This window comes from Dromiciops gliroides, chromosome 3 (assembly GCF_019393635.1).
Source record: "Dromiciops gliroides isolate mDroGli1 chromosome 3, mDroGli1.pri, whole genome shotgun sequence".
Taxonomy (NCBI): domain Eukaryota; kingdom Metazoa; phylum Chordata; class Mammalia; order Microbiotheria; family Microbiotheriidae; genus Dromiciops; species Dromiciops gliroides.
This window is the reverse complement of record NC_057863.1, coordinates 614935795-614947483: the sequence shown is the minus strand read 5'-3', so window position 1 is coordinate 614947483 and position 11689 is coordinate 614935795. Positions and strand designations below refer to the sequence as shown.

The window sequence follows — 11689 nt, the reverse complement described above, 5'->3', positions numbered from 1 at the left end:
TAATTTCTTGAAAGATATTCAGGTGTTTGGAGTTGTTGGTTGCTGGTTTTTGTTTGTTTGTTTTTTACCATGGCTTTCAGGTAGTCCAGTAATTTTTTTCTTCCTTCATTCCTTTCTTTCTTTTTTTTTTTTTGTGGGGCAATGAGGGTTAGGTGACTTGCCCAGGGTCATATAGCTAGTGTAAAGTGTGCTGAGGTCAGATTTGAAACTCAGGTCCTCCTGAATCCAGGGCTAGTACTATTGAATCTTCATGATTCTCTTGTAACACTCTCATTTCTTTTCCCAATTTTTCTTCTACTTCTCTAATTTGTTTTTTTTTTTTTAATCCTTTTTAAGCTCTTCCACGAATTCTTTTGGGGCCTGAGACCAAATTACATGTTTTTCTTTGAAGCTTCACATGTAGCCATTCTGGCACTATTGTCCTCCTCTAAGGTCCCTATCACCATAGTAATTTTCTGTAGTCAAAGTCTGGGGGTTTTTTGCTCCTTTTATGCCTTTTTTTTTTTTGTGACTTGGTGTTTTTATGTGAGAGTTGGGTCTAGTCTTGCACTGTCCCAAGTTTTTGTGCTGGGGCTCTGAATCTTACTGCTGGCTTTCACTGGGCTTCAGGACTTAGCTGCTTGCTTTCTCTGTAGTGTAAGCTTCCCTTCTGGTTTACACTGGGGAGGTGGATCCATTGGCCTCCCCCCCACACACACCTTGCTGCTGCATTGCTATAGTAACAGTGTCTCTCTGGTGGCTGGTTCTGCAGGAGGGATCTTGTTGCTGGTCTGCCTAAGGGCTGGGGAAACAAGAGTCTCTCTGCTGGTAGACGCAAGGGGTGGGATCTCACTGTTGGCCAGCCTTGGGGTGGGGCTTCACTATTGGTCAGCAGTGGGATCCAGGCCTCTGGTGGCTTGTACTGGGGGTGGGGCCTTGCTCTGCAGCTGAGACTGCTCACTTACCTAGGGGGCTGCTGGTTTGCAAGAGCAGGAGGGCCTTGCTGGTAGATTGCCCCAGGCTTAAAGCCCAGCTTTAGACTCCCTGCTCCCCTTTCACCTTAGTGAGCCAGATCTTTCCTGCCAAGCTGGTAATCTGCTTGCCTGCTCTTGGATCGATTCTGAGGCAGTTTTCTGGTTGTTTGGAGTGGAAATCTGGGAGGGCTTCAGAGGGTTCCTTCCTCACTCCTCCATCTTGGCACCAAAGTCCTTATGTCTCCATCCCAAGTTCTTAGGCACCTTCCCACCAAGGACCCAACCAACCCCAGGCCCCAGAGGAGCCCAGTGCCTAAGTCACTCCAGGCCACTCTCTTGCAACACTAGCTTTTATTCCATCAGGACAGAGCAGAGCTGGGCTTGGCCCTCACCCTTCTCAACAGGGACAGCCACCAGGGCAGGAGGTCAGAGGTCTCACCCCTGGGAGGGAGGCTAGAAAACCATTGATTCAGAGACTGGGGACAATCTGAAAGACAGAGCTGAGGCTGCAGCAGCTTAAGGCAAAGGGTGCTGATGGGGCTGAGAGCCTGGGACAGTGGAGCATCAAGAAGGAGCTAGCGGAAGTAGTTAGGACATTCATGGGCGACGAGGTGCCAGGCCTGGTCGAAGGCCTTCACCACCCAGGCTCCAGTGGGCCCTCCTCTTACTGCTGCCAGGTTCTGCTGCAGCTGCTCCAGCCTGGACATGCCCAGGATAACAGCGTCTCCACGGGAGCCTGTTGAGAGAGGAGGGAGAGAACAAGATGTATGTGTGTGTGTGTATGCATGTGTGGGCTTATATACACACATGCACACACACATAAACACAGAAGTATAGGACACATCCATGCAAGATCATACTTAGCACATACAAACACATGTGCCCCTGTGCACAGAATTCACACACATCATGCATTGTAATACATGCATGGGCACATAAATGTACAAGCCTGCACATACATAGAGACACATGAACAAATACACACAGGGCTGTCCCAGAAGTCTGTGCGCACCTTGAAGTGTGAACAGCTTCCACAGCTTTTAGGAGTTTACAGTGGCACCAAGACCTTTGGGACCCCCTGTGTCCAGCTGATAGGGTGATGCTGATTTGGCCCTTTTAAGGTTGCCAAGTGCTTTGCATACAATTCCTCTTTGGGGCCTCACAAGAGCCCTGGAGGGTGAGTTTTTTATAATTACCCCAGTTTTCAGAGGGGGAAGCTGAAGGCCAGAGAAGTCAGGTGACCTGCCCAGGACCACCCAAACCGAAGCGCCTGAGGTGGGCCTCCAGCCCAAGCCTTCCTGACCCTGAGGTCAGCTCTCTATAGGTTCAGAGTAGCCAGCCCCTTGTAGTGGCAGGAAGGAGTGAATGAAGAGAAGGAATTCAAAGGCACATGGGAAGACTCCTAAGAGATGACTCAGAAGCAGCTCGGGGGTCCAGTAGATAGAGCACTTGGCTTGGAGGCCAGATGACCTGAGTTCAAATCCAGCTTCTGATACTTAGTAGCTGTGTGACCTTAGCTGCTGCCTGCCTCAGTTTCCCCAATGGTGTAATGAGGATAATAATAGCAGCTAGCCCCCAGGGTTGTTGTGAGGATCAAATGAGATACTATTTGAAAAGCACTCAGCACAGTGCTTGGCCCACAGTGGGAGCTCTGGGAATGCTGGTTCCCTCCCCTTCAGAATGAAGAAAGCTGAGCCCAGAGGTGGAGAGGTAGCTTTTGTGTACAAGTGAAACTGACAAGAAGACACCCTTAAACAGCTAGGGGTTTCAGGAAGGATACTTGGTGGGGTTTTCCACTTGTTTTCAAACAAATAGTTACCCAATTTTGCTCAAAAGCCCATTGGACCAAGGCCAGAAAAAGTCCAGCAGAGATATTCTGTGAAGGAAAGGGCATGTCCTTGACGTAATACAAGAGCTCCTAAAGGGCTGAAGACCCACTGGAAGAGACGGGATCCGGGGCCCCGGGGCGTTACCTGCAGTCGGGAGTGGTGGTACATCCACCTGAGGGCTGCGCAGGTCATGCTGGGAGCATTGGCCCCGTAGGATGCCGCCAGCGCTTTCTCCACAAGAGCAATGGCTTCAAAGTGAGATTTCTTCCAGTAGCTGTGTTGGATGGGCAGACAGGGAGGTTCAGTGGTCAGCACCCCCAGGCTGGCCTCAGTGTGAGGGGCTCAGCCTGGCTCCCAATCACTGAGCCTAGGCCAAAGTACAGTCCTGACTCTACCAGCCACTACTCAGTGTGTGACTGACCACAGGTACTGTCCCCTGCAGACCTCCCAGGGAGGTTGCCACAGTGACCTGCAGGCATGCTCAGTCTATCCCCCAGTGAAATAATCCATGAGCACAGGACACAGGCCTGGGGCACCCCTTGTCCCAGAACTTCACTCCTCTGGGGTCACTTGACCATAATGACCCATCCCATCCCCTGTGACACCCCAAGAGAGGGCACATTGTAGGAGTGGTCACCACATTCCGGGAAGGACACTGAGAGTGTCCAGAGGAAGGGGAGGCCCCTCCAGGACATGGCAGCCTTTCAAGGACTTGGGGCCAATTGGACTAAATCTGGGGACAGTGGGGGGCTTGAGGGCACATGTCCTGCATGGGGAGGGGGTCTTAGTAAAAGAAGGGAGGGACTTCTGTTCTCCCTCCTACAATCCTTTTTTTTTTTTTTTTGGCAATGGGGGTCAAGTGACTTGCCCAGGGTCACACAGCTAGTAACTGTCAAGTGTCTGAGGCCAGATTTGAACTCAGGTACTCCTGAATTCAGGACCGATGCTTTAACCACTTCGCCATCTAGCTGCCCCTCCTCCTACAATCCTATAACCCCATAGGAGCCAGAATCATTGGAGTTAGGACAGTTTAAGAGGGTACAACCCACAAGAAAGAGGACTCAAGGGTTTGAGACTGATCAGAACATTCTCCCTTCTCTGACCCACTCCTAGCAGCTCACCGATCTGGTACATTTGAGAGACATCCTCCTTCAAAGAATCGGCTCTCTCGGGCTGTTTTTTGTCCTTGTCTTCATACTTGTATCTGCCAGTCAAGAGACACCTATGGAAAGGATGGATGTTTAGATCTTAGGGATTGTACATGGGCTTAGAGCTCAGCAAAAGATAAAGGCCTGCATGAGTAGGGCCTCACTTTTCAATTTGGCAACAGTCAAGGAAGAAGTGGAATGAATGAAGAATCACTCATTAAACATTTATAAAAAGCCAATCATCTTTACATGTAACAGGAAAAAAAATACTTTATTAATTTTTTTTAAAAAGGCAATCAAAACTAAGTGCTATAGACACAGATAGGAAAGCAAAAAAAGTCCCTGCCCCTAAAAAAGTTACAAACGAACCAGGGAAAACAACGCATAAGACACGGCCAGGAAGAGAGCATTTTGGTGGCAAAAGTTACCAGGATGGTGAGAGGGGACACGGGAATAGATTGACTCATCCATCAAGGGACGACAGCCAGGGTTCATAAGTTCTTAATTCTAGAAGTGGGAAGTGGGGTAGGGTGAATCAGGAGGGAAGAAGAGAAGGATAGTTCCTCCAGGTCAAAGTTGTCAACTTGCTACAAAGGGGTATAAATCAGATTGAAATGTAATTGACCCTGGCAGCTAGGTGGCACAGTGGATAAAGCACTAGCCCTAGATTCAGGAGGACCTGATGTTCAAATCTGCCTCAGACACTTGACACTTACTAGCTTTGTGACCCTGGGCAAGTCACTTAACCCTCATTGCCCCACCAAAAAAAAAGAAAAAAGAAATGTAATTGACAAATATTTACCAAAATAAATAAAAATACAATAAAACATAGATCATGTCACACTTTAAGTTACTATGTGACCCAAAAGGATCCTTATGTATGATTAGAGTCTCCCTTTCTAACTGACTCCACTGGGACACCCTGCCCCCATCATCCTTGGACATTGTATCTATCCTCTCCCCCTCCTTCAAGCTGAAGCTCAGAATAGTGACTTAGTAGGTCTAAGGAAGCCATAATAAATTCAGATCTCTGGAGCGATCTTCATCTTTAAAAATAAATGTATAGGGCAGCTAGATGGTACAGTGGATAGAGCACCGGCCCTGGAGTCAGGAGGACCTGAGTTCAAATCCGGCCTCAGACACTTAACACTCTACTAGCTGTGTGACCCTGGGCAAGTCACCTTAACCCCAATTGCCTCACTAAAAAAAAAAAATGTATGAGGTGGTTGGTATAATAGCTATTTCCCCCATTTGTCCAGAGAGGCTCTAATTTGCTCCTAGACACACAGCTAGCAAGTATCAAAGTCAGATTTGAACCCAGATCTCTTGACTCCATGTCCTCATTCTATTATCTGATCCCAGGGATTCTGGGTCCCCTCCCCCTTTTCCTCATACCAGCCAAGGGTTGAAGGCATAGAACCTCAGTCCAAAGTGACGCAGGCAGGGGAAGAGCTCTGTCTCCTACTTTCCTAGTGATTGCAGTTGTATATGCCCTGGAAAGAGGGAGGAGAGCTCAGCTGGGGAGGCTTGGGGAAGGGATGATCCCCCAACCAGCCCAGGTCAGGAGAAGTCACAGGCTAAGCACACTGGGGGCTCAGGCCCAGAAGGGAGGGCTTGTCTGACTCCTTCATTTGACAGATGGGGAAAACTGAGGCCCAAGACAAGGGAAGGCCTTGGGTAGGAAGTGGCGGATCAGGATTTGAACCCTGGTCCGTCCCCAAAGCCAGTGCTCTTTCTACCACAATAGCATTGGACGGGTCAGAGACCTAGATCTGAGCCATCCAGCTAGGTCAGTTTACTGCGCCATGTGACCGGGGGGCCTACTCCCTCCCTCCTCTGGTGCTGAGTTCCATCCCCCACCTGTAAAATCATGGGCTGGGTTCGAAGGGCTCTCAAGTTCCTGGTCGGGCCTGGATGGCAGAAACTGGTTCCTTGCCCAGGGGTCAGGGTGAAACCTAGTGGCCAAGAAGGGCCCCCCAGGAGTCCCGCATCATCTGGGCTCAAGCAGCTCCTCACCTGGTACACAGTGGGCAGGATCAGCCTTTGTTCTTGCAGAGGGTGCAGATTTCAGCTACTTCCCAGGAGGCATAGTTAGAGAGGCCCAGCTCTACAAACTACCCTGCAGGGGGAGAGAGGATGGAGAAGAGACAGAAAGAGAGAAGACGAGAGAGAAGGAGGGAGGAGAGAAAGGGAGAGAGAACCTCCAGGTCAGGGCTGGGCCGCTGCTCTAAGCAGTCCTTCCTCTATTTGACCTGTACTTGCTTCCCCTGTGAGAAAGTCATTAGAATGTCTTTGTGACTAGGAACTGTTTCATTCATCTCCAGCTCTAGCACAATGCCTGGTGGTTAGCAGTAAGTGGTTAATAAATAACCTTGAATGATTGATTGATTGAAGCTCTAAGGCCTCTCCAGCCCTGACATCCTATGTTCTAAGGCCCTCCCTGCCCTGACATCCTGTGTTCTAAAGACTCTTCAGCTCTGACATCCTGTGTTCTAAGGCCCCCCCCCTGCCCTGACATCCTGTGTTCTAAGGCCCTCCCTGCCCTGACATCCAGTGTTCTAAGGCCCTCCCAGCACTTGCCAGCCTCTGTTCTCACCTCCTGGTGCAGCTCATTGCAGGCACGCAGAGTCTCCTCCACTGGCGTTGTCATGGTCTGGCAAATGCAGGTAAAAAGAGATCCACTCGAGAGCACTGCAGGCGCTTCAGGGAAGTCTCCAGCTGGGAGCGGATACTGCTGGCACTGAGTGTCTTTCCATCCAAGGGATTGGCCTTGGTGGCAATTTTCACTTGGGGAGAAAGAAAGTGGTAGCAGGTGGCTCAGACTGAATTCACTTCAAGCACCAAGCAGAAATCCTCTGCTAAGCCCCTCTAGCCAAACAGCTAACTTTAACAAAATAGATGTTTATTTAAAGTTTTGAATCTCAAATTATTCTCCTCCTTTTCTCCCTCTGCCCCCCACACCCCACTTCCCTGAGGTGGTAAGCAGTCAGATCCAGCTGCACTTACTTATACAGCTGACATTTGAAAGAAACATTATTGATGACTTTTGTTTTCACCTCCTCCCAGTTTGCCCCCAGTATCCCTCCTCCCCTTTCCAGGGATCCTTCCCAATCTTCCTTTCTGGTGTCTTTTTAGAGGAGGTTGGGGGGAGCACAATCTTGGTAAGTGCTTAACATAGGCCTGGCCCCAAAGTAGGCACTTATGAATGCTTGTTTCCTTCCTGTCTATGTGGACCCCATGTCAATCTGCCAGAGCCTGTGGACCCATTCTCAGAAATAAGTTTCCAAATAAATGAAAAAGATAATATTAGATTTGTTAGAAATTGGTGAAAAGATGGATTTTTTTTTTGCTCAGTGTCACACATCCCAAAAATCTCTCCCTGGACCCCTATGGTTAAGAATCCCCCTGATCTAGGGTGAGAGAATTCTAGAATCTAGAAAGGAAATTGATCTGTCTAGGTCACCTGAACCTGGGTTTTCATGAAAAGGTGTGTCGTGTGTGTGGTGTGTGTGTGTGTGTGTGTGTGTGTGTGTGTGAGAGAGAGAGAGAGAGAGAGAGAGAGAGAGAGAGAGAGAGAGAGAGAGAGAGAGAGAGAAAGAAAATAATTCTGGATTCAGAGTCAAAAGGGGGCTCAGCTGCAGATCCTGACTGTGCTACTTACAACCTGGCAAGTCACTTAACTACCCTGGGCCTCAGTTTTCTCATCTGTCAGCCAAAGGATTTTATTGTTCACTAAGCTCTGTGACCTTGGGCAAATCACTTCACTGGAGCTGTTTCCTTACACATTGGCTTGGCAGTTGGACCCAAATGATCTGTAATCTCAAATTCTAGGTCTGGGGTCCCTATGAATGAGGGTGAGGGGGTTGAGAGAGTGGGGGAGGAAGTCAGGAGAAGAGGATAAATGTCAAGCTGAACTCCAGGTTGGTCTGAGCCAGTCAGTAAGTTGTCATTTTTAATCTATTTCTCACACCTGTTACTGAGCCCCTCAGACTCGCATCACCAGCCTAACACGGCACTAACCATTATTAAGTAGCTACTATGTGCCAGATGCTCTACAGATAGTGCCTCATTTGATCCTCACAACCACCCTGGGAGGTAGGTGCTATTAATTATCCTCATTTAAAAGTTGAGGAAACTGAGGCAAGCAGAGGCTAAGTGACTTGCCTAGTAAATGTCCAAGGTGCATTTGAATTTGAACTCGGGTCTTCCTGAGTCCCTAGCTGCCCCAAGGAAGGCCGTCCAACCACCTGAAGTGGTCTCCTCCATTCTGTTTTCCTACTCCACCCACCACATCCTCTCTCAGGAGCCAAGACTAAGATTGGGTCCTGAGTAGCAATTTTACTTTGAGCCACAGCTACAAACTGGAGAGTAGGACCCAGGCAGATGGGTGGGGTTGGGGTGGGGAAAGAGGTGGTAGAAGGGGAAGGGTGGTTAAAGGGCACTGATTAACAAGAAAGGGGAAAGATGATTCAAGGATCATGGGAATACAAGTTTCATACTGGAGGGCATTTAGAGGGCATTTAGTTTAAACCGTCCTTTTGCAGGTAAGGAAAATAGAGCATGGAACCTCCTTGGTCTCAGTTTCCTCATCTGTAAAATGAGAGAGGTGGGATCTGGTGACCCCCAAGGTCCCTCCTTCTCTAAATCGCTCTACACCCAGAGAGTTCACAGTACTTCCTCAAGGTCACAGTGAAAGTGTCAGAGCAGGCATGTGAACCCAGCCCCATAAAGGATACTGAATTACCTAATTCATGTGTGTTCAGTCCTTTTGGGTGTGTCTGCATGGTCATGACCCCATGTGGGGTTTCTTGCCAAGGAGACCAAGGTGGTTTGCCATTTCCTTCTCCAGCTCATCTGACAGATGGGGAAACTGAGGCAACAGGATGAAGTGACTTGCTCAGGGGCTGCCCAACTAGTAAGCATCTGAGGCCACATTTGTACTCAGATCTCCCTGACTCCAAGCCTGGTGCTCTGTCCACTGTACCACCTAGCTACCCTGAGTTATAATACTGAATCCCAACCCCCACCCCCACCCCCATCCCTGGCCTCCTTCCATGACACCAGGATGAGATGGGCAATGCCCAATGGGACAGCGTGGTAGAAAGAACCTCTGGGCTGCAAGTCTGACCCCATCTCTGCAGCTCCTTCACTATGTGGCCTGAGACAAGTCATTCCAATTTCTGGGCCTCAGTTTCCTTCTCTGTAAAATAGGGAATTGAACTCAAAATGAACTCTAAGGTCCCTCAGTGCTGACATTCTACTTTCTACGGTCCCTTTGAGTTCTGACAGTCTTAAATCTGAGAAGGCAGCAGGTCGCAGAATTACTCAGGGGAGGGAGGAATTTGAAGGTGAGAGTGGACCAGGACTGAAGGAGATGAGAGGGGATTCGAGGCTCATTCACTTTGCTGATGCCTACCAGACGTGGTCAGGGCAGCCCAACAGTCCAACCCCCAAGGAAGGCAGCCCAAGTCCCATTCAGGGCAGGGAGGACCCTCCCCGAGTCTCTCCTCCTCCCCAAAGGAGGCCCTCGGGAGCATCACACACTTGAGACAGGACAGCACACATTGCCCCAAAATTTCCTGTTCTATGATTGTCCTTCCTAAGACCGCCTGACAAGCAGGGAAAAGCTCCGATTGTGTAACGCAAGGTGGGGAACGTCTCCTCCCCTTACCTTTGGCAGGAACTTTAAGTGCCTGGCAGGCTTCCACGGAGGTGCCGGATGGCATGCTTGGGGGAGGGGGCCCTTAAGAAGCCTAGTAGCCAAAGAGCGACTGGTGACGATTAGAATCCAGTTACTGCTTGGGGCCGATGGGCAAGGCCTCGGGAGCAGGGGCCCTCCCTCCAAAAGCCACCGGGTATGTGCCAGGTGGAATCAGAGTGAGGACAAACTGACTGACCGAGGTGGGAACGGACCCGGAATTGCGAGGGTTCGGATCCAGGGCAGGAGGCACGCCTCAGAGATGAGGATGCTGCGCTTCTGGCAGGTGGAAGCTGGGGGCAAAGGTCGCAGGAGACCCCAACCCCGCTGTGTTGGCGGGGTGGGGGCAGCAGGGGGTGGGGTTGGAGTAGAGGCGGATAGGGAACCCAGATCCAAGGGACTGAGGATGCAAGTCCCAGAAGGGGTGGGCTGAGCTGCCCCAGCCTCGCGGCCCCAGTCCCAAGGGCTCAAATTGCTACACCGGGGCGGGTCGAGGCCTTAGGTGCACGGGGTCCGGGCAGGGCAGGGCACAGGCCGGCTTACCTTTGCTGCCGTCCTCCCCCAGGCCAGGCCATGCTGCCCCAAGAAGCTCTCGGACTGGCCGTCGCCGTAGATGAAGGCAGTGTCCAGCTCGCGGTGGCCGCGCTCCAGGAAGGCGTGCAAGGCGGCCGCGCTGGCCGACCGGTCCATGCGCGAGCCCATCTCCATCGCGCCCAGCACGGAGGCCGGCTGGGCCTGAGCTCGAGTCTTCGAGGACATCACGGCGGCCGCACGCGGAGAGCACAGAGTACACTGGTGCACTGGAAACACTGAGCTGGAGGATGCTGCGGCGCGAGGTCCAGGAGACCGGCCCCACCCCGTGACGTCACCGGGAGGCAGGTAAAGAGGGGCGGGGGGCGCATCGGGCGCTGATCCCAGGGACTGTCTGCAAAGAGCCGGACGGAGGCGGACGCGGAGGCGGAGGAAGAGGAGAGAAAAGAGGAGGGGGCGGGGCGGAGGGACGGCTGCGATCAGGTGACCAGAGCCCGCTGGACTGCCCGAGCCGGGCCGGCTGCTGGAGCCCTAGCTGCCGCCGTCCGAGACGCCGGCTTGCTGCGGTACGTTGGAGGTAGGGGAGCGGCTGGTCCTGGGCGGGTCGGCCCCGTACTCCCGGAAGACCCCCGTCCAACCCCCCCAGGGCCGCTGCCCAGAGCGGCCGGGGCTTCACTTTCTCTTCCCCTCGGAGGACGCACTGTAAGCGCTTTGAGATCCGGGGCTTCTGCCGGTGCTGGAGGGTAGGTATGCCCCGAGTCCTCCCCAATCCGGGCTGGATGCTCTTGGGATCCCCCCTGGTCCGGCCCCGCGGCCCCCGGGCGCCAAGCAGGCAGCAACCCCCACCCGCACCCCCTCGCCGCATAACCTTCTGCGGGGGCCGGCGTCTGGAGCTGGAAGGCAGCCTTCAGGGAGCCTCTGCCCAACAATCTCCTTTTCAGTTGGGGGAAACCGAGGTCCTCGGGGGCCAGAACAGGGATCTGCCCCGGGGACGTCCTGAGCTAGGATTTCCAACCTAGGTCTTGTTTATTCCCCGGTCCCAGCCTGGAGTCACAGCCTTCAGGGCTGGGAGGGGCAGGGAAAGAGTGAAGCTTCCAGGCTGGGGTATCAATTATCTCTCGGGAAGGGACCCAGTAATCTGGCAAGGGTGGGAAGGCAGTTCTGGGGACCCAGGAGTCCTGGGCCTCTTGTCCCCTCACCCGCAGTGCCCCCTCCCTTCCATCAGCCAAGCAGGGAGTTATGAACGTTCCTATAATAATCAGTGGGACATAGATCAGAGAGTTGATATAGCAATACCTTCATATCAATCAAAAATGTATTTTAAAATACTTAAATATGAACCTGCTGGGGGCAGCTATGGGCGCAGTGGATAAAGCACTGCCCTGAATTCAGGGGTACCTGAGTTCAAATCTGACTTCAGACACGACATTTACTAGCTATGTGACCCTGGGCAAGCACTTAACCCCAGTTGCCTCCACTAGGAAAAAAAAATACTATGAACTTGACAAATAACAAACATGATCATATCTA

The 11689-nt window shown here is 51.7% G+C and overlaps 1 pseudogene; it reads right to left on the bottom strand.

The window, feature by feature from the left end:
- Nucleotides 1–1398: 1398 nt before the first annotated feature.
- LOC122749436 lies at nucleotides 1399–10573 on the bottom strand (annotated as a pseudogene).
- Nucleotides 10574–11689: the final 1116 nt, after the last annotated feature.